Raw genomic sequence first — 20,553 nt, 5'->3', positions numbered from 1 at the left:
GAGGGACTGCTTACCCCCTCAAAGCCTTAATAAATTGTTCACTAGCCTGATCAACACATGCACACAAAACTTTTTAGTGGAGGTAATGTTTTCAACTTTGTGTAACGCCTGTCTACCATGGTTTAAAGAATGTCAGGAGAAAATAAGATCAACTAGATGGCAAAGACAGAAAGGATATCCAAGGTACACGTTTGTATTACCAGCTCATTTCAGTCCAGGCCAGACTATAAACCAGGGTGCTGAGAATGATGTTGATCATGACAAGATTAGTGACCAGTGCTTTTCTTCTCCTCTGACAGTTTGCGGATACAGGATAGATTTACGAGTCCCTAGAGGACAGGAAGGCATAAACAACACTTGGCATCAGCATCGTGAAGTGCTGACATCACCAGGGCAAATCATCTGAGTGAGCCAGAAAATTAGAATCCAAAACTTAATTTCGTAGCACACTGCCATGCAAATAAGAAAATATGACAGATCTCAAAAATGCTTCTGAAGTATAGTCTCCCTTATCCATTCACTTTTGTATTCTGATTGAGTACATTCTAAGGGATAAAATATTGCAAATACAACCTGTACAATTGGAGGACATGAGGGTTTGGGTATTGGCCCTGAAGTTGTAGATTAAGTAGCAACCAATACTTTATTATGTTAATTACAAGCACCAATCACATGAAGGCGAAAACCAGTCTTCTGAACGTCAAGATTACAGACATACTCACGTGGTGGAATCCTGCCATCTCGGGCTTAGCGGCATCAGACTGACGAGCAAGCTGTGTCTGAGCTGTCAGATGCTACACCATCACTGCCAGCCCCACTCTTGACACCTCACTTATGTCTCTATTTTGAAAAAAGGCAAAAGACCGATGTTTCCCAAATCTGTTTTCTGGCCCATATTTTCATTTTGTCATCAGCAATCTCATATATCAATAACTAGGAGAGCTGTTGCTCTGTGTTGAAGGAAGGAAAGAAATTCTGAAATATAATCAATTTATTTGAACACTTTTTCTGGTTTTACTTGGTAATCATTACAAGCTCTAAGAGGCACTTTTTCCCCCCAAATAATAATTCCCTCCTATTATTTGTCTTATTTCATGAAACTAATTTATGGTGACATTTTCAGTATCATTGCTGTATACGTCAACACTTTAGGCTCAGTGACAGTTATTTTAGTGTTTTGAAGTATATAACCCATAGAAGCAACATATTTCTACAGTACCTATATTTTATATTTGATTTTTTTGTGTCCAATATTCAGTGCCTGGAAATCAGTAAAATCTGTATTTGTATGTAAATGTAGTATTTATCCCAGCAAAGCTTTGTTTTAAAAACAAGATCAACCAAAATATATAAGGTGGTTATACATACATTCAGTATTTAGTCACTGAGTGATATTAATAATATTGCTAACCAATAAAGGTGAACTATTTATTGAGAGCCTACTATGTGCCAGACATAGGAACAGGTAAATTACATGCCAAACATGCAGCTGTCTTCTCCCCCACCCTCCCTGAGCTGGTGTCTCAGTTCTGAGCACTTCCACAGTAGCTTCCTCTTACGGGAGGGTGGAACTAAGAGAGTCCATTCAGTGTCTACATACATCAGTATTCTTAGGATGCACAGATTTATTTTGCCATTGTGGAAAGCTAACCCCTTGTGTTGACATCTGCTGTTATTTCTTCATTTTCATCTGGTAGCCAGTCTAAAGAACATTTCTTACCAAATGCCCAAGTCCTACTACAAGACTCTTTTATACCAACAGGAAGTTCAGTTAACCCCCATCCTAGGATGAGGTGGGAAAAACCTCATGTCCATCCACAGGGTGTGATGAGAAGAATCGAGATGCTCTCCCAGTTCACCCAAGAACCACAGGACACTTACTGGAGCTGCCCCTCCACCTCCTTGCCCTTGGCAACTAATGTAATTATTCCTTAACTGCTCCCCTTTCTGGGGGATATGGAAACTTCTGCCAGGCTTCTCTGCTCTCAGGTCCCAGAGGGGAAATTCTACGAAAGTTTTCAGCATGCTTGGATTCCCCAAAAGTTATATAGGGTTCTCTAGGTGATGTGGTGAGACAGAAGTCCCCTGACAACTAAGTGTCCTGTTTTTTCTTTCTCTGGAAACAAACACAGGATGTTGGTATCTATTCTGTAATGCAAAATACATACATACAGAAAAAATGAATAAATACATTTTTAAAGCTACTTTGCAAGTATTTCTTCAAATATTATACTTTGACCCAGTCTATCAGGTTTCTCTCGGGACTGCATTAATTAACTGCTTTAGGGTGTTGGGAGCCTTTTAGTAAAAATGAGGGGGACAATATTGCAGAGTGGAAAACATGTTAATGACTATTATACAACATTGTCTTATTACAAAAGAGAGAAAGGGAGATAGAATGTATTTAAATTGAACTTTTCTTTTTTTAGGGTATGTTTCTTGCAATACATCCTCCAAACTGGGTGCTATAATAGAATTCATCAAATCACTCTATTTGTCATGTCCAGTGACCGCTACTTTTTAGATAAGGGAAACAAGCACAGAGAAATTAAGTAACTTTTTCAGAATTGCACAGATCCTCCTGTAAAAGCTCATGCTAGAATCTAGTTTTCCACTTCTGTGTCCCGGGCATTGTCAAACTCCCACCAATTTAGAGCTTCAGATAATCTTGTGTGTTTCTGGACTGTCTTCCCCTGATTTCCCCAGCTATGCCTATAGTTCTTTTCTAGTTTATTCTCTGCCACTACTTAGATAAATATAAATCAGTGTTAATGTATACATAGTCAAGTGTTCCCTTTTCTCTCACGGAATTAAACCCTGAGGGACTGAGCCCTTCCTTCAGATGCGCTGGCAATAGTAATAAATACTAGGTAGAAGCATTCAAGGAGGGGAAATGACCCCCTATGTCTTTTAGAGGTTGATTTAATGTAGCAAATACACTATGCTTCACAAACCTAATGGTGGTTGAATTGACTATTAAAAGATTTTATAGACATATAAAAATTGTGGTATGATGTAATAGGCTTTGAAACAATCACATAATTTCAAGCTCTTAATAAAAACATATTCATTCTATAAAAGCCATCATTAATACCTAAAATATAAAAGTAAAATATTTAATTTTAAAGTACTAGATGCAACAGACTTACAAAATTTTTCACTTTTACTATGGAGAATTAGAGAATTTAAGGTAGTATGTCCTCAGAGGAATGAAATGTAATAAAATGAACATTTTCAATGTATTCAAATAAGATGAAGCAATTCAGAATGTTGAACTAAAAAATTTTCAAATTCCTTTAAACATAACATTTCTGTGATTTACTACCTAAAGAATGATGAAAAGCTTTCGATCATTGACTTCAGAAGTTTTTTTTTTTTTTTGATAGTGGTAGTAAGGTACTCTATGTAACACCTAAGAAAGACATTAGCATTATTTATTAGTACAATAAATCCTTAAATATTTAAATATTCTTTGCAACTGATATCAATGCATACTAATTTTATACATGATTGGTATAACAGAGAACCCTAGATGTCAACATTGTTTAAAGTTTTGTTAGAGTATTTTCCCTTGGATATAATTCTCTTTGATATTTAAGAACCTTGTATAAAAATGCAGCGAGTGAGGTTCTTTGGCTATCAGTGGGAATCTGTTACGAGAGCCATTGATCTTTCCTCTTGGCAATGCACAGCCTTATTTGATTCACTGTTTTTTAATATCTGGGGAGCATTGTAGCACACAGAGTGCAGAAGTAGACATGAAAGGTTAGCGATTTGCCTTTACAAGACATGCCCTGCTTAATCTGTTATACTAATGCCTTTCATTGCATCACCCTGAAAGATAAGAAACTTAAAGCCACATTTTAATAATGCAGCCTCATTAAAAATTCTAAAGGAAGGCTCATATTGGAGTTACAGAGAGATAACTGGATAATGCCTGAGGCCAATAAAATCTGAATTAATTTTTTCAAAAGATAACTTGAACCAACAGATTTGTGTATACGTGCCTTGTTTCCCACCATAGCTGAAGATTACGGAAGGCTTTTTTTTTTTTTTTTTTTTGTATTCGAGTCAGATAAATATCAAATTACATACATTCATAGATACAAAAGTAATTATCATGAGTTGCATTGATAGTATCATTTGTCACCAAAGGCATTAACTTACTGTTGTAAATCATTTACATTTTGCATCATAGTTAAATAGCTTTTGTGCCAGGCTTTTTTGTGGTCTAAAAACATTGACCAATGAGTTTTTTGTAAATAATAAACATTATCCACTGTTTATTATTTCCAATGGCATATGGCAAGCTATAATTTAAAATGCTGTAGGATTTTATTATTATAATTACCATGTAATATTAAACCTTGGCTCATAGGAGCAATGCAGATCAACTACTGCTTAACATTATTGCATTTCAGAACTCTGAATAACCCTACCAAACAGTACGAGTTGCCTACAGATCGCCTGCATTCATATGACTTGAGAGCGCAGTCTTGGGATTAATGCCAGGTTTCCTATGTGTGGAACACTTTGCTGTAGATATAAGGTATCCATGCATACGTGTGTGTGTAACGAGAAAGAGAGAAGGAAAAAGAAAGAGAAAAAGAAGAGAGAGAGAGCAGGGAACAAGCAAAATCAAAACAAAGAACGAACAAAATGAGAAGGGAATGAGGAACGAGGAAAAAGCTACCTTTTGGGTTCACTTACTAAAAGCACCTTGCTCTTCACAGAGCAATTTAGCTTCCCAGGCACAACATAGTACTTTCCGTTCAGGAAATACTGCTGCTGCACTATCAGGAGTCCCGGGTGTTACAGCTGTTATTTCGAAGACTTCAGACACGTGTTTTCACCTTCTTTATGACCAAAGGCATTTACTTATTTCCAAAATGACCTGTTGGAGTCACGGGTGCCCTAAATAGACTTTACAAAGTTAATAGTTACGATGTTGAGGTAGGTCTTGGCACGTAATTGGGGGTTGACAAATGTCAGTAATTACTGTTATTCACCCTTCAGACTTCTTATTGTGTTCAAGAAATAGTTATCATTTTATAACAACAGTAACCGTAACACAGTCAGTATTTATTTAGCCTGATACTCTACTAAATATATATGTGTATAAAAGATATAGATATACATATGTAATTAATAAGACCTATAAGGCAGGGATCATCACAAATAGCTTATTATTACAAGATAGATATATTACTGACGAGGAAACAGAGGCCAGAGATTAGCTGTTTTGCCTAAAGCCTAATAAACTTTGGGACTGTTTATTTGAATGTTAAAAATAATGTTTTTACTGCTGTGTCCTTTAATCCATAGTCAATTAACTTTAATGTGCTGTAATTTTACTTTAATTTTGGAGAGATGCTCATGTCAATCTCTACCTGAAAGCTCTTTCATTTCTAGTATTAATCCCGCCCACACTCCTACCGTGAATTATTTCCATACACTCACATTTCTACAGGGGCTGACTAGCTAGTTTTACTGCCTCCTGTTGTTCCAGCCTCTCTCTCTCTCACCATTAGTGGATTTACCTTCCTAAAGTCATTACTTTATGCTAACCTCCTAAAACAAGTGGAATTCATATGTTTGCTGGCAGCACTGGAAGTCCAATAGGCATAGCCTTTTGGAGTCTCACTTAGGAAATATTTGTCAAAGTTCTCAACTAGTTCTTGTACATCAAGGAGAAATTCAACACCTGGGTATCTACCATACTGTATTTTTCTAATACACAGTAAAGCTTGTTGCATGATTGTGTTCATCACATTATCAGTGTCCTGCAGATGACTGCTTATGAACGTCCTTAGGGCTTGAATAGATTTTTAATGTAATGGCCTCCAGTTCATGTACTTTGAGAAAGTCACCTGCCCTCCAGGACTGTTGACAATACTAAGGAGGCTTCTATTTCTCTTGAGCACAGATTGTGTCAATGACCTGATTCCTTTGCATTCTCAGTATCTACTTCCTATTTTGTCTTTAAAAACTATTTTTATTTCTGTGCCATTTCCCCTCATTCTAGACCCTACCCCTATTCCTTCTTTAAAGTACAACTTCTCTAAAATTTATTACTTAAAGTACTATTGTGGGGAAACACATTTTTAACTGATACTTGATGCATTGGAGGAGGATATACACTATGGTTAGTAAAGGCAATAACATAAATGCAATATTAGGCATTATTCAACATTGTGCAAAAGTTTGCCAGGTGTTTTTCACCATTTGGGTATCTCCTTATAACCCCTAGCTTCTTGCTATAATCTTGAAATCACTTTTCATATTGTGTCTTCTCTCCAGACTTTCTCTCCTTTTCCAGAAGCTCCCTGGAAAACATCTACTTCTGCATATTTAAACAAAGTGTTGTCTTGATTCAATAGATCCAAACTGGAAACCAGGAATCTGCATTTTAATTAAGGTGACATAAGGTACTTTTGGCTTTCACCTACTCTTCTGGCATAATTATAAAACCCTTCTGTTTCTCAGAAGGGTCCTGGTCTGGAAGATGCATTATATGGTCATCCTAAATTAACAGATGTTTCTGGTGATTCTGGAGTAGTTGGTCCATGAAGCACACTGTGTGCTAATGCTTGTCCTCATCAAGGAAGGAGAAGAATGGATCACTGTTCCTCCTCCTCAAATGAGGCAATATGTAGCTATCATATAAAACAGGAAAACGTGAATGTGGAGCTGGAAGGTTCAAAATATGCTCTCTAGCATTTTCCTTATTTTCATGCATTTCACTTAAAAATTTTTTTTTCATCTGCAAGCTCTTAACGTCTGCAAAGGGTTTTACAGAATGGAAAGCCATTACTGTTACCTAAGGCCATAAGATTGTTTGAGGATTGATAGCATTTAAACCATCAGTCAGGTGAAACTGTCATGTTCACTGTCTCCAAGTGTGTGAAGTCTAGTGTCCAGAGATAATTCTGATGGCCATAAGCAGGCACTCAAATTTCAAATGATCTTTAAATGTGTTAACACCATAACATACGTGTTAACTCATGTGTTAACAAGGAACTATCTTATATTACCTTTTTTCTTCTTCTCCAACTTGTTAACTTATTGTAAAAACTGAAAATTCAAAAACTAACAATAATTAGAAAGTTTCCAAGATCAATCCCCTTCAATGATTTCAAGGAAAAGAAATATACACATACAGGGATTGTAAGACATTCTTTTATCAAACATCTCGCTAAGGATTTTCATATTAATTGGATGATACAGTTAACATATATTCCAGTAAACCTACCCTGACCTACTAAAGTGATAATAAACCTTGGAGGATAATGCTGATGTTGGTAAGATTGTCTTAGTGATGTGTGGAGTGAGAAAAAAACATCAGTTTCAAGTGGTATTTTCATGAGTCTCTACAGCATCTTGACATCCTTATTTAAAAAAAAGTCTGTTCTTTTGATTTGTTCTAATAACAAACTCCAATAAATATCTCTTCTTTTATAAGCTTAGATAAAATTTTAACTGAGAAGAATGAGGAAAGTGTTGATTGGAAAAATATTTCCTAGTGCTCCTAAATACCAATTTACCATACATGATTTCACAAGCATGGGGCTGTTCCTTATGTGAACATGATGTAGTTACTGAACATGTAGTTGCATAAATATGGAATACCCTGGGGGTAACGGCACAATTTACTGCCTTGCTTTTCCTTTGGAGTTCATTTCAATGCTTAAGACGACACTGATTTGCTGCCTTGTGCCTGGCCTGTATATATCTTCAGCTACTGAGTTAATAACACCCAGGGGAAATCTGGCCCACTGCTAAATGTGTTTAGTCCTTTATATTCTTACATCCACTGAAAATCAGTATTGGCATTTTCAATGTATTTATTAGGCAAACCGTTAATGTCAACCCACAAGTTTAGGTAGGATGTCTTATGTAAATCATCTCTACAGTCATGCTTTGCACAACGATAGAAGGACATATTGTTTGTACACAACAGAGCACAGATATTCACCATATTGATAGTTTCCATAATAGCTGTGACATAAACATCCATGTCCTGTTATATTTAAATAAGAAATTAATATACTTCCAGAAGATACACTAGGACTGTTTTTGTAGAATTCATGAGACAGTAAAGTATTATGGAGAGAAAGGAGATTTTTGAACCAAATCCTGAATTCTTTCTTTAGATGTGTAATTTTCTCAAGTTGCAAGTGTTTTTGTGACTTTAAGATGAAGAGTATTAGAAGTACTGCAAAATATCATGGCAGTTGTCTATTCATTCCATCAAAAAAAAAAAATAGGAAGTCTGAACATTCTAGAAATAGATCTAGCTTTTTAGATTTCCTTGCCTCTATCAACAGAGTCCAGTGGGATCTTCAGGCATTAGGCCTAGGACTGTGCTTTCCCACCAACCATCTGCAGAGATCGAGAGGAGAGTCCCACATGCTTGGGGGGAGACTACCCTGCCCCAGCCACAAAACTTCCATTTGCAGCAATTAAAGAGATTCCTAAACTTTTAATACCATCCAACTCCTTAATACTCAAATTCTCACCAACATTATATGCCTTAAATTCAAGACTTAGGTAATTTGTGCCTTTTATCCTTGTTTATATTAATCACTAAATGGGATCCTAGATTCCCAAATCACCCCTTATTGTCCATATTTTAACTTACATATAAGTAGACAGATCTATTCTGTTATCCCTATTTCCCCCTCTAACCAAATGCCTGAAACCCTTCTACTCTGTCTTCTGGAAATCATAATCCGTTATCAGCAAAAACCCTCATAACATCAGTATCTTCTCTGAAAGTTCTCTTAAACTCCATTTCTCTAACTGAAATGTGGATGATAATTTCCCTGCATTTCTCTCAAAGATGGTTGCTTTGTTATCTTCCACAGTCCTCATAATTTTGGGCCTAGAGTCAAATTGACCATTTCTCTGCTCCTCAAAATCATAACACCTTGAACCTCATCTCATTACATTTTCTGTCTCACAACCTCTCATTTATACAGTCATCTACCAACCCTCAGCTTACTCTCCATTATTTCTTGACGATATTCACTCCTTAAACCATCATTATTCTTAATTATTAATGATTTCCATGGACAGGTCATAATCTTTGCCTTTTGAATTTTTTTAAATTCTATTATTCCAAATATACTGTCTTCCAATCTATTTCATGTCTCACAGATGTAATGGACATATCCTTGTCATTGTCAATAACTGCTAATTGGAATATAACTGTCAACATTGAGTAGGTTAGGTGCAGTAACAAACAATCTCTAAAGTTCATGTTCTTATAACAACAAATGTTTCTTTATTGCTCATATGAATTCTGCTGTGTCTCTAGGCACTTCTCCAGGGCACTTCTCTACATATGCTGGTCCCATGTTGCATTTCTGTTAACTTGTGTTTCCATGGTTGCTACCTCTTGGGAGACACACATCTGCACTGAAAATTAAACTCTACCTCCTGGATAGTGTTCCCATCCAGAATCATAATGTCATATATCCAATCATATAACTACTCCCACCATTTTTCACAGGTTACCTCCTGTAAGACTCAAATCTCATTATATTTTCAAATACATTGCAACTAAAAGTCATTGATCTCAAAACATTTTCACTGTCTCTTTCACTTTCAAGATACCCCTTCTTCTCTACTAAAACCCAGCCTAAGTATATTCAAGTAAATCATTAACATTTCTCTGAATATGCCCTCATCTTCCAATATTTACCACTTCTTCCAGTATTCATTTGCTTGATTGTATTCTCAATCTTGCTTAAATATGGCTTGTTATACACTTATATTTTTGTCCAGGTCTAGAGAATACAAATAGCTACTTTTATTGCCTTAACTTTGAGTTTCTTACCAGAAAAATCAACTGGACTTACTATCTGGCAATGAAACTACATTTCCCTAATTTATTCGGTCTTCCACTTTCCTGGAGTACTAATTTACTCCCTTTTTTCTTTTCTCAAGACATAACACAGTATTTCCTATCCTCATTCTCAAATAATGACTGTTCCTGCCTTACTAAGAGAAGTGACATCATCAGAGGAGAACTTCCTCAAGCTCATACCATCCCACCAATCCACCTAATGTCAGCAATAACCATATTTCTGCCTTCTTATCCATTTATAAAAATGAAATGTATCTGCCTATATCTAAGGCGAAGCTCTAGTGCACTAGATTCTCATTCCTACTGAGGGATCTTTTCTGTTTGTTTTTATCCTTTCTTTATCCTATAATTTCAAATTGGAGTTTTCCACTGCATCTTCACATGAGTATACAGAGCTGTTTTGGACATACCATGTAACTGCAAATCCTGCTGGCTCTCAATAAAGTTTTAAAATAACTATCCTCTGTTCCTTACCTTGACATATATGATTTGCTTCTTGAATCCTTGTGACTGTCTCCTAATCTGGTCCTCCTGTAGTATTTTCCAGAATACAACTAATTCTCTCCATCTTCCTCACTACCACCATATCCAAGTCACAATCTATTCTTGCCTGGAACTGTTCTCTCACCTCCATAGAATAGTGCAATAGGAGATTGACTGAGCTTATTCTTTGCATGTTTTCCTTCCTTAAGTTATTTATGACAGAGCGCATCATGTGTCTTTTAAACTTTAAGCATATTCGAGTCACTCATTGTCATAAAACCCTCTCTATCAGAAAAAATCCCAACATCTTACTATGGCCTTGAAAGTCCTGTTTCTCTGATTACTACCTGCTATGCTGCCTCACCTCATCTCACTCTGTTCCTCTGTCCCTTGTTCCTCTCCACATTGTCCTGTTCTGTTGTTTTACAACACCAAGTTTGTAGTAATTTGTTATAGCAGCCTTTGGAAACTAATATATAAGAGAAATGGCAGGGTATTTTTTTTTCGTCCCTTAGGGTAGAATCTTTGAGGCATAAGGAAATGTGTCGTTTTGTTAAATGATGAATATCATGGTATTGTATTAATATTTATCAGGATGTCTACTTGGCAAGAATATTACACAAAATTTGAAAAGGAAATGAAAATGACTCATTTGATGGCAAGGGCTAAGTCTGTGATCTTTTCATTTAGACATCATCCATAATTTGAAATTATTCAAAATATCCATCTACTTTTGGTCACATGTGTTTTTCTTATACGTTTTGTCTCTGTTGTAGTCACTGTGTAAAATTAGAGCGGATCTCCCCACAAATGTGGTTTCTATGTCAAACCTGATGGTACTCCACACATACCAAGAGTTTATGAAAAGGTTCATTACTTAAATGATGGGGTTTTCTAGGGAGAACAGGGCATGCCCCCCAGGCTGATCCAAAAGTTGCTTGAGAGAGCAAAGAGATGATGCTGGATTTAGGGTTTTTATGGTAATTGGGTGAGGGGTTCATGGTTAGGATCCTGTGTGTTTGAATTTCTCATCATCATCGAAAGAGGAAGCACCAGGATTTCTTATCAGCTTGCCCCGAGGTAGAGCAGCAGCGGCCAGAGGGAAGAGTGAGACTTAAACTATCAAAAAATGGAGTCAGATGATCACAATCTCCATAAAATTATTAAATGTAGTAAGTATTGGTTGTTGCTCTTCCTCTATTCCTTTTTCTACAGTGGTTGATTTTTTTCCCTCTCCAGTTCATCCTCCTCAGTCTGTTTTCTTCTATTTCCCTCTGACTGTGAATTAAGCCACCCACAGCCACTGGCATTTGAATTAAGTAACTGAGGCTGAAGGAGATCTTGACTTTGCTTATTAGTGACGAGCACTGCTTCCCCGGAATCAGGGGGCTTTGACTTTCTCATGTTTACACATGAATGTTTACACTCGTACTCATGCACTTACCAAAAACACAAGCAATCTGGTAATCTGTAATTATCTGGCCGACTAAAGCTTTCTGTCCTATCTTGAAAGTAAGTATTGCAAGGTGGCATAAATATGTACCTGATCAAGGGAGAGGTCTCTTGAGTGTAGGATTCCAATTTTATATAATGATGTTCAGTCACTATCTGATGCCACTCTATATTTTATCAGCCTCAGAAGATACGCAAGGCACTTTGCTATTTTCTCTAATAGCTGTCCCATCAGACAAGTGATTGTATCTCATTGGAAAAGTAGAAATGAAGAAACCTATTCTTCATTCCTCAAAGATTGTGAAATTGTCTGATTTAGAATAAACTATATGGCAATCTTGCCCACTATAATGATGCTGCAAAGCACAGTTTCTAGTAGAACTTTGTCGAGAGAAATGCATTAAACAGATTGCTCATGGAGTAGTTTCTGTAATTACATGATGTGCATATCAAGATGGGCTTATGCATTGCATTTTATATCACCATTCTTGTTCCTGCAAAAATATTTTATTAACCTAAAAGCAAATAACTGACATGTTAATGCCCAACATCACAGTCAAATGACATTTATAATAATACCCAGTAAATCTATAAAACCCTTCACTACACTAACATAATTAAATTGAAAAGTAACAGCAGCAATGTAATACAGGATGGCTTTTAATTCCATCCATTTAGAGGCAAGGATACTTTCCAACTTTAGAACTGGCTCCAAATAAAATATAAATATATATGCAAGTAAATATAGTTCATGTACATTATTTTATCCTTTAAAACATTTAACTTTATGATAAAATTATATTTAAATATTATTCAGTATTCAAAGAAAGAGGAAAGGACATCAATAGCACACTTTTAAAATTTGTATTTTCTCTTTTAGTAAATTGTTGATCTGTCTTTTTTTGGGGGTCATTGTATAATCTATACAGGTTAAAACCTCCATTTTGTTTTTTGTTTTAATCTTGTTTATTTTTTTGTTATTTTATCTTAAGTATTCATATTCTCATTTTAGTGATTCTTGAAGTTTATTTCCAGGAATGTCTTATTTCCCAGAAGGAAAGTTAGGAAAGTTAGAAAAGATGAATAAAGGAATCCACAGTGAAAATTCTGAGGGCTTTACATGTAACTGAGAGAAAAGCCACAGAAATTTCATAAATCAAGTGAAGATATTGGCCAATGAATACATAGGCATTAGTAGACACATATATTACAGTTCAATATACGTACAACCGCTTAGAAAATTATATACAGTTTAATAGGGTCTGTGGTGTAGACGGAGTATTCTCGCTCTTTTTCCTTGTGTTGATTGTATCAAAAGTACCAGAACCTGATTGTATTTAAAGATACATTATGTAAGAGGGGAGGATGCTGTTAATAATGTATTAAACGTTCTAGACTTATATACACATGAAATTTTAAAACTAGAAAGAAGTTAGTAATCATTAGGAGACCAATTTATAAAAAGGTATAGTGACTTGGTGAATGTCACACAGTGATTAGGTGGCATAGCTAGGATTTGAAATCTTGTGGTTTAACTTTATTGTTCTTTTAATAACTTAGAGCTATCTATTTAAACATATTTGAATTCTATACAATTGCATTTCACTCATCAAGGGAATAAATTAAGGCCAAAATACTGTCTATAACTATATCAACATTTGAAGATGATCAACATTTGATAGGATGCCTCATTGGTGACTAATACACAATGCAGAGAAATATACACAGAACTTAGTTCATAGTAGTACATATTTTTCAAATTATTTCATTTGACTTTTTGTCTAAAAATGTGCCATATATCCACTTTCTTCCTGATCTTGTGTAATTCAAGCAGGAATGTGGCTTAGAAACTGGATAATAAATAAAAGAGGGTGGGAAGAAGGTAGAAAGGGAGGGAGAGAGGGAAGGAGGGAGGGAAGCGGAGAGAGGAAGGAGTGATGGGAGAAAATAGGAAGTCTTGGATCCTGTCTCCAGAAAAATACTCACATGCACATACATAAACATTTGAATAAAATTAGAATTGTTCCTATAAATAGATAAATCACAAGTTAAAAGACTCTTTTATCTTACTTCCATGGTCAAAAGTTCCAATGATTCAAACATTTAAAAATTGTATGATATTTTCGAGTGTATAAGCCATTTTCCCACCTATTCAAGTCTAAATCCCTTATTTCAGCATTCAAGATTCTCTGCCATCTGTCCTGATTTTTTTCTGCCTAGTCCTAAATGTGATTGCAGATTTTATATTGATTAAAAAGTGTGATTCTGAAAGACTATTCCTCTTTCTCATTGTATTACTATTACTGTTTTTAACCTGAGAGTTTCTCAACGTTTAGAGTACCTGACACATAATAGTTGCAATATTTGCTGAATAATCAGATAAATTTATAAATAGATAAATAATAAAGCTCTAACAGGAATTGCTTTAAACTGTTTATTGAATTTTCAAATCCATTTTACAGTCATTTTTGGTTAGAATATTTGAACTTCAGTTCAAACAGTGGTCTTTTGCTATATTACTAAACAGCCTAACTTCTTTGGACTTCTGTTTTCTCATCTGTAAATTAGAGATAATTATCTAGTGGATTATTTGAATAATTAAACAAAACATAAAGGTTAAGAGACACATTTTAAATTGTGCATTTCTAATTTACAGTGTTAATCATGTTTATATCCTTTACTACGGGATCATAATTGTCGGCCTGCATGCTGGGCAAGTTTAGTGTTTTGTTTTGTTTGTTTTGTTTTGTTTTGCATCCTCATACTCAATACCTCCATAAGTTGAGCAAACATTTGAGAATTGGAATATTTTACATAAAAATCCCTATTCTAGATTTTTTTAAGGATAACGTTTGAAAACATTTTAGGAAGGAAGGCAGGATATATATATTCACTGTAATCTCTACAGTCCAATTCATATTTGAATTTGTAAACTTGTCACATTGGTTGCAGGAACTCAGAAAGCACCATGAAAACTTTCTCTCTCTTGATCTCTTAACTGACCTTTCAAAACCTGATTCACTCTTATGCCCAGCAGCATGTGTCTAGATTTTTGAGTTTGCAAACTCTCTTTTCTGTAGTAATTTTCCTAAAATAGGCGCCAAATACATATTTGTTCAATGTGAATCTGGTATGATTTGAAGGCCTCAGTGAGGCATTGTCCCTGCCATAAAATCCTGCTCAAGCAGGGAATTCTGCTCGCTATAGATTCATTCTGTTAATTTAGCATTTTGATCCTCATTATATTGCAAATATCACTGGGAAAAAATACTGCTCAGTTTTCAATACTTCGTGTTGTAATGCTAATAACAGGTATTGAGTTTCATATTTATTGTGGCATTTGATACACAAAATTATTCTGTGTGATACCTAAGACATTGCTTTCTAATTGGCTGACTTCTGTCACATTTGGATTCAGAAGATCACACAATGTCATCAAAACATGATGACCTTTCAGGTCAGCTTTCCTCAGTGTAGCTACCGTTTTCAGTCAGTTCTCTTCCTCTGGGCCCCAGGAAGCATCAGGATACAGCCTTTCAGATTTTGACTTGTTAAACTTCCGACAAGGAGAGAAAAATAATTCTAGCATTGTGCAATCTTAAAAAACAGGTCCCAAAAACAAGAGAAACTTATTCTCTGTATGAAATATAGACATAAATAGTAATGCACATAGATGTGTATTTACAATACCAGTTTTTGCAGCAATATTGCATTTCCGCTTCTACTATTCCACTCTAAGAAGGCTATCATTACATTTGCAGGTAATGAGATTTCAGGGAATTCCATTATCTTTTGGCAGTCAAAATGAGATACACATTTTCATCACCATCTTGTATCCGGAGAAAGCTAATGGCTGGATCCTGACCTTTTGTGCTTGATGTGGAGGTAGGCAACATCCTTTACACACATGGATTAGTATTTTGGGAATATATTTAATGGTAGCAAGAATCAGAACACACACTTTATGGATCTACTAGGTACAGAGTTATGTCATAATTCAATAGTGATTTATGAAATGGAAGCAAAAACTACCCTAATGGTGGAACCATCTCCTTCACAGGCATAAACTGTATTATTTTTCTCCAGATACTGGAAAAAGTTACTTCTGTTTCTATACAGCAAACAATTGGCAGGAGTATGGACAGACTGATTCTGAATCCAACATTAGTGTGGACAGAAAAAATGTGTAAGAGCACCTTGTGTCTATTTGGAGTGTGGTTTAAACTTTTAAGTGACTTTTTGTGTGCTGTCATGGGAAATGAATAGCTATTTATGGATCTTGAATAATACTAAGAGTTTTACTTGAATTTATTTTAACATTTTAACTCATATTTTTTAATTGCTCAAGTCTGCTACCAAATTTGAGCTTAGCTATTTCTTATTAAGATAAAAGTATTACTAAGTACACATTTGATAAAAATGTGTTTAATAGGTTAAGAAGATAGTTGATGCTAGTGTCTGCTTAATGTTAAGATATTAAGTTGTAAAAAATTAGTCCTTTTTTTGTTTCGTTTTTACACCAAGATAGCATCCTGTCATAGCCACTGACCCCTATATCAAGTAGCACTAGGAAGATAAAAGTTTTATTTTACCCTTTCCTATAAGCTTAAGCTATAAGATTGTGGTGAAGGTATAATTGCATATTAGGGAAATGAAGTCAGTTTTAGATTCTTTTTGATTAGGAGTTATTTTATTAAAAATACTATTTTCTTTTTCCTATGTTCTGAATTATTTTCAAGTATGCAACATATTATCCTAAATATACATAAATCTTTGCCAAAGGCAAGTCAAATCCATGTTTTAAGTCACTGAAATAAAAATTTTCACCACTAACTCCCACCAAGTCTAACATATGAACAGTCAGCATAAAGCACTTCTATTAACAATTTGTAGAGCCCTTATCTCTGCTGGTTTTAAGCTGAATAACAGATTTCATGTAGGTCTATAGTTCTTTATAGATTATAAAACATTTAATGCCTATTTTCTCCAGCACCTATGTCAGTTCTGTGAAATTAAGTATTTGAGGAGGTGTATTGCAGGCCTCATATTCGAAATTACAGATTCCTGCCAGCCATGCACTCATGGTTAAAAGAATCCATGTGTCTACCTACGCATCTCCCACACTGCCAGACAGTGATATAAAATGAGACTCAACCATCGATTAATGCACCCGTCAGATATTCTTTTATTTCAGTCATGTAGTTTAGTTTTCAGTGTTTCATATTTAAAACTTACATATTTTCTTCCATTTAGGATGACTAAGTGGAGGCAGTAAAATTTATGTAGAAATTATTCATGAGGAAACGTTGTTTTTCAAAACTTACTCATATGTCTGTTAAACAATCTATACGACTGCAATCTTCATATTACTCTGTTAAGTGACTAGTGCTGTTTACAAGTAAACTATCACTTCACATACTAAATGCAAATATTTTCAACAATTTTGATCTTTTGGGTTTTGGTACTGTCTGGATACCTAAACCTAAGGATATGTGTGTCCGTTTCCTCCACTGTGCAGAGAATACAGAGCTTACTTATATTTGGCAGCATGGACATTACCGGGTTTCTCTTTCATCCCTCATTAATAAGATAAAATATAGATAAATATATAGCCTTAATGTATGAGTCTTATCTGTGCTTCAATATTAAAATGATCAAATAGGAAAAAGAAAAAACCTTGCAAACTAAACTCATCTGACATTAATAAACCCCATCTGCCATTTTATGGCACATACACAGGCTGCTATAGGAAGATGCCAAGACAATTTAGAATTTCCTTCTGTAAGAGCTGAGCCAGAACTAATTTCATTCAAAGGATAAATGAGCAAAGTATTCCTTTGCCAACTGAGAAAATGTAATGATTCATGATTAATGGATCCTTGTATTTTTCTTCGAAGACCTCTTCTTTCAGCATGGCAATACTGTAATCAGTGCAGGAGGAGAACCTGAAACTTTAAATGTGAGGGCAGCAAATCTGATCTATATTTTATGGTTAGGATTGGCTCATTATTAGTGAAGAGAATGATTGATGATAGAAAAGGCTGTCTTTTCAACCTTATAGGGCATATGCTAAAAATATTTTAAAACATTTGTCTGCTCTAGATGAGACAACATTAAGTTTTCTTAGGAAACAAGTTTTTGCTGTTAAAATGTTTTTGCTCTGGTGATCAAATCTGTTACTTAAAAAAATCATTAAGAGTTGTTGACTCAATCTCTTATGACTTTTTTAATTATAAAATTGGAATCACTCTTTGATAGAATTAACAGTCTTTTTAATGTTAGCTGTAGAGTAAAACAGTAGCTTATATATTGTTAAATAATTTGGGAAAAGCACTTCTGATGGAAAATAAGAATGTGTTCTATTTTTACCCCTAATGATGAATGTGAAGTAAATATAAGAAAAAAATTAATCAGCACCCATTTCTTTACCATCCTTATTGTCAATGATATTAGTGCCTACAGTGTGTGAAAATATTTCCCCAAACTCTTATCAGAACAAGGTAATTCTCATTGGTAATCTGTTTGGGTTTCTCCTTTGATGTTGGGAAATTATTTAGTGACAAAATACACTACTGCCAGTTTATAACCAGCATAATTTATAGATATCTTGCTCCTAAGTAATGGGAAGATTTTGTAAAAAAAGAGATCAATAAAAATTTAAAAATTTGTTGATCATATTGTGAAAGGAATGTGAAAGGATGATTAGTCACTTGAATAAAAGTTTATATCAATAAGCATGGTATACAGTCTGATTAAAAGCCAATAAAATGGCCACATTTTAAAATATCTCATGAAACAAAATTATACATACAAAAATTTTATTGGTCAATAAAACTCTTGCCTGAATAACTTTTTTGGTTATAAAATTTACATAGATGTATATTTACTTATTATGTGCTTAAATGTTACCATCATTAAAAACCAGATAAAACTAAAGCAGTATATATTAGAATAAACCATATGAAATTGAGTAATTCCAGTTTTTTTCACTACAAAAATGAGAATTTTATTTATGCAAATTGTAAAAGAGCTGGTAAGTATTCCAGTCATCTCTTCTAGTTCTGTTAAAGGAGAAGACTTGAGTTATCCAATATGTGTACAATAAAGTGCTTGGAACAGTAACTGGCAAAAACTTATTATTTCTTCTTCATCACAATTATCATTATCGTTATCAAACAGTTAACAGGATCAAGTGGCAGGATTTCCAATGTCAATAGCAGTGAAACCAATAGAAAATCTCAGAAGGTATTCAGTGGCAGTAAAAAAAAAAATTATTCACAACTGGTATATCTAGAGAGAAACATTGGGATGAAGGCTAATTTATTCCTCAGTAACATACGGCGGTAATATCTACTTTTGAGGTCCTTCTTTTGATAAAATGAGATCATGTATAAAAAGCTACCATGATAGTGCTTGACTCATAGTAACCTCTATAAAAGAACAATTATTCTTTTTTTAATGACATCTATTCAAAATTTCTTTTTCTCATGACACAGACATATGTTTTTTATTATGGTAAGTGACATGCCAACTTAATTTAGTGTATTTTGAAAATTAAAGACAGTCTCATTGTAATGAGTCTCATTCTTTTGTAAAAAATAAAATATTCATATTAAAATACATATTGGGAAGCTATAGTTAAAGATTTTACATTGGGCTGCTAGCATTAATAATGTTCATTATATTGATGCTATGATGTGTATCAGGTGAAACTTGATTAACATTATGTTAAGATGGACACTACCCGGAAGTCAACAGTTAGGCTAATTCAGGTACAATTAATTCTCTTGTTTTGTCTTGGTAGTTACTGCATTCTAATTTGAGACAAGAAGTGTATAGTTTCTCAACACTTTTTTCAGAATTATTGTACAACTCAAAAAATTAAAGTATGACAAATCCTGTTAAACCCTAATGTTTCCTAAAAGGCTTTCTGAGTTGTTTTTTTTTTTGTATATTTGTTTATTTTGCTTGTTTTTGTTTGTTTTTTACTGTTTATTCTTAATGTCTAAAAAGAGGTTATTATTTTGCAATCCAGTAGTGTATTTAGAGTGCTTTGCGGAGTAGAAGAACTGTGTGTGCTGTTGTAGATGTATGAATAAAACAGTAAAAAATATTTCCTTTCCCTTTCTTTTTCTATTCCCTTACTTCCGTTCCTTAATACACACAAAAGGGGCTTAATTTTGAATTAGACATTCTGACATTCTTCTAATTCACTCAACACATTAAATAGATAAACTGGAACTAGCAGCTCTAGATTGCTGTTGGATTGAATGAATTTTAATTATTCTATCTCAAATTTTCCACGTTTTCAACCTCTTAACGTTCAACTACTTACTTTAGGCTTAATGACCATGACAACAAAAAATGTATTCATTGTGAATATAAAAGAAACAGGAAAGAAGGGAAAACTTTGATCTGATGATTGAATTTTAAATATCAAGATTCTCAAGATGTATAATGCCATTTAGTTCAGCTCCTTAGTCCTGAGTGTATTTGTTGGGTGAGAATCTTTTGAGAGACGTTATGTATCACGTGAATTCACAAAACTTCAGAGTCAGTTCTGTTTTCCCAACTATAAGCAGGATAAACATTTACTATGGTACCCAGTAAACAAATGTTCCCCTTTCTGGGTAGGCTGTCGTGGTATTTTTTTCTTCACATTTTCATCTTGTTGTTTTTTTACAGTAAACATAAATCGAACATGATAGTATAATGTTGTTGTTTAATTTAATACTGACTCATCTGTT

General features: G+C 34.4%; 1 long non-coding RNA gene across 1 annotated transcript in view; it reads left to right on the top strand.

Annotated features, from left to right (window-relative positions):
* Positions 1-15,850, top strand: part of LOC116663094 — a 123,934-nt gene extending 108,084 nt beyond the window's left edge. Inside the window, exon 3 of the long non-coding RNA XR_004319145.1 lies at positions 15,568-15,850. This is a non-coding gene — a long non-coding RNA (uncharacterized LOC116663094). The remainder of the gene's footprint in view (positions 1-15,567) is intronic.
* Positions 15,851-20,553: the final 4,703 nt, after the last annotated feature.

Source organism: Camelus ferus, chromosome 1 (assembly GCF_009834535.1).
Source record: "Camelus ferus isolate YT-003-E chromosome 1, BCGSAC_Cfer_1.0, whole genome shotgun sequence".
NCBI lineage: Eukaryota > Metazoa > Chordata > Mammalia > Artiodactyla > Camelidae > Camelus > Camelus ferus.
This window is presented reverse-complemented; position numbering and strand designations above follow the sequence as displayed.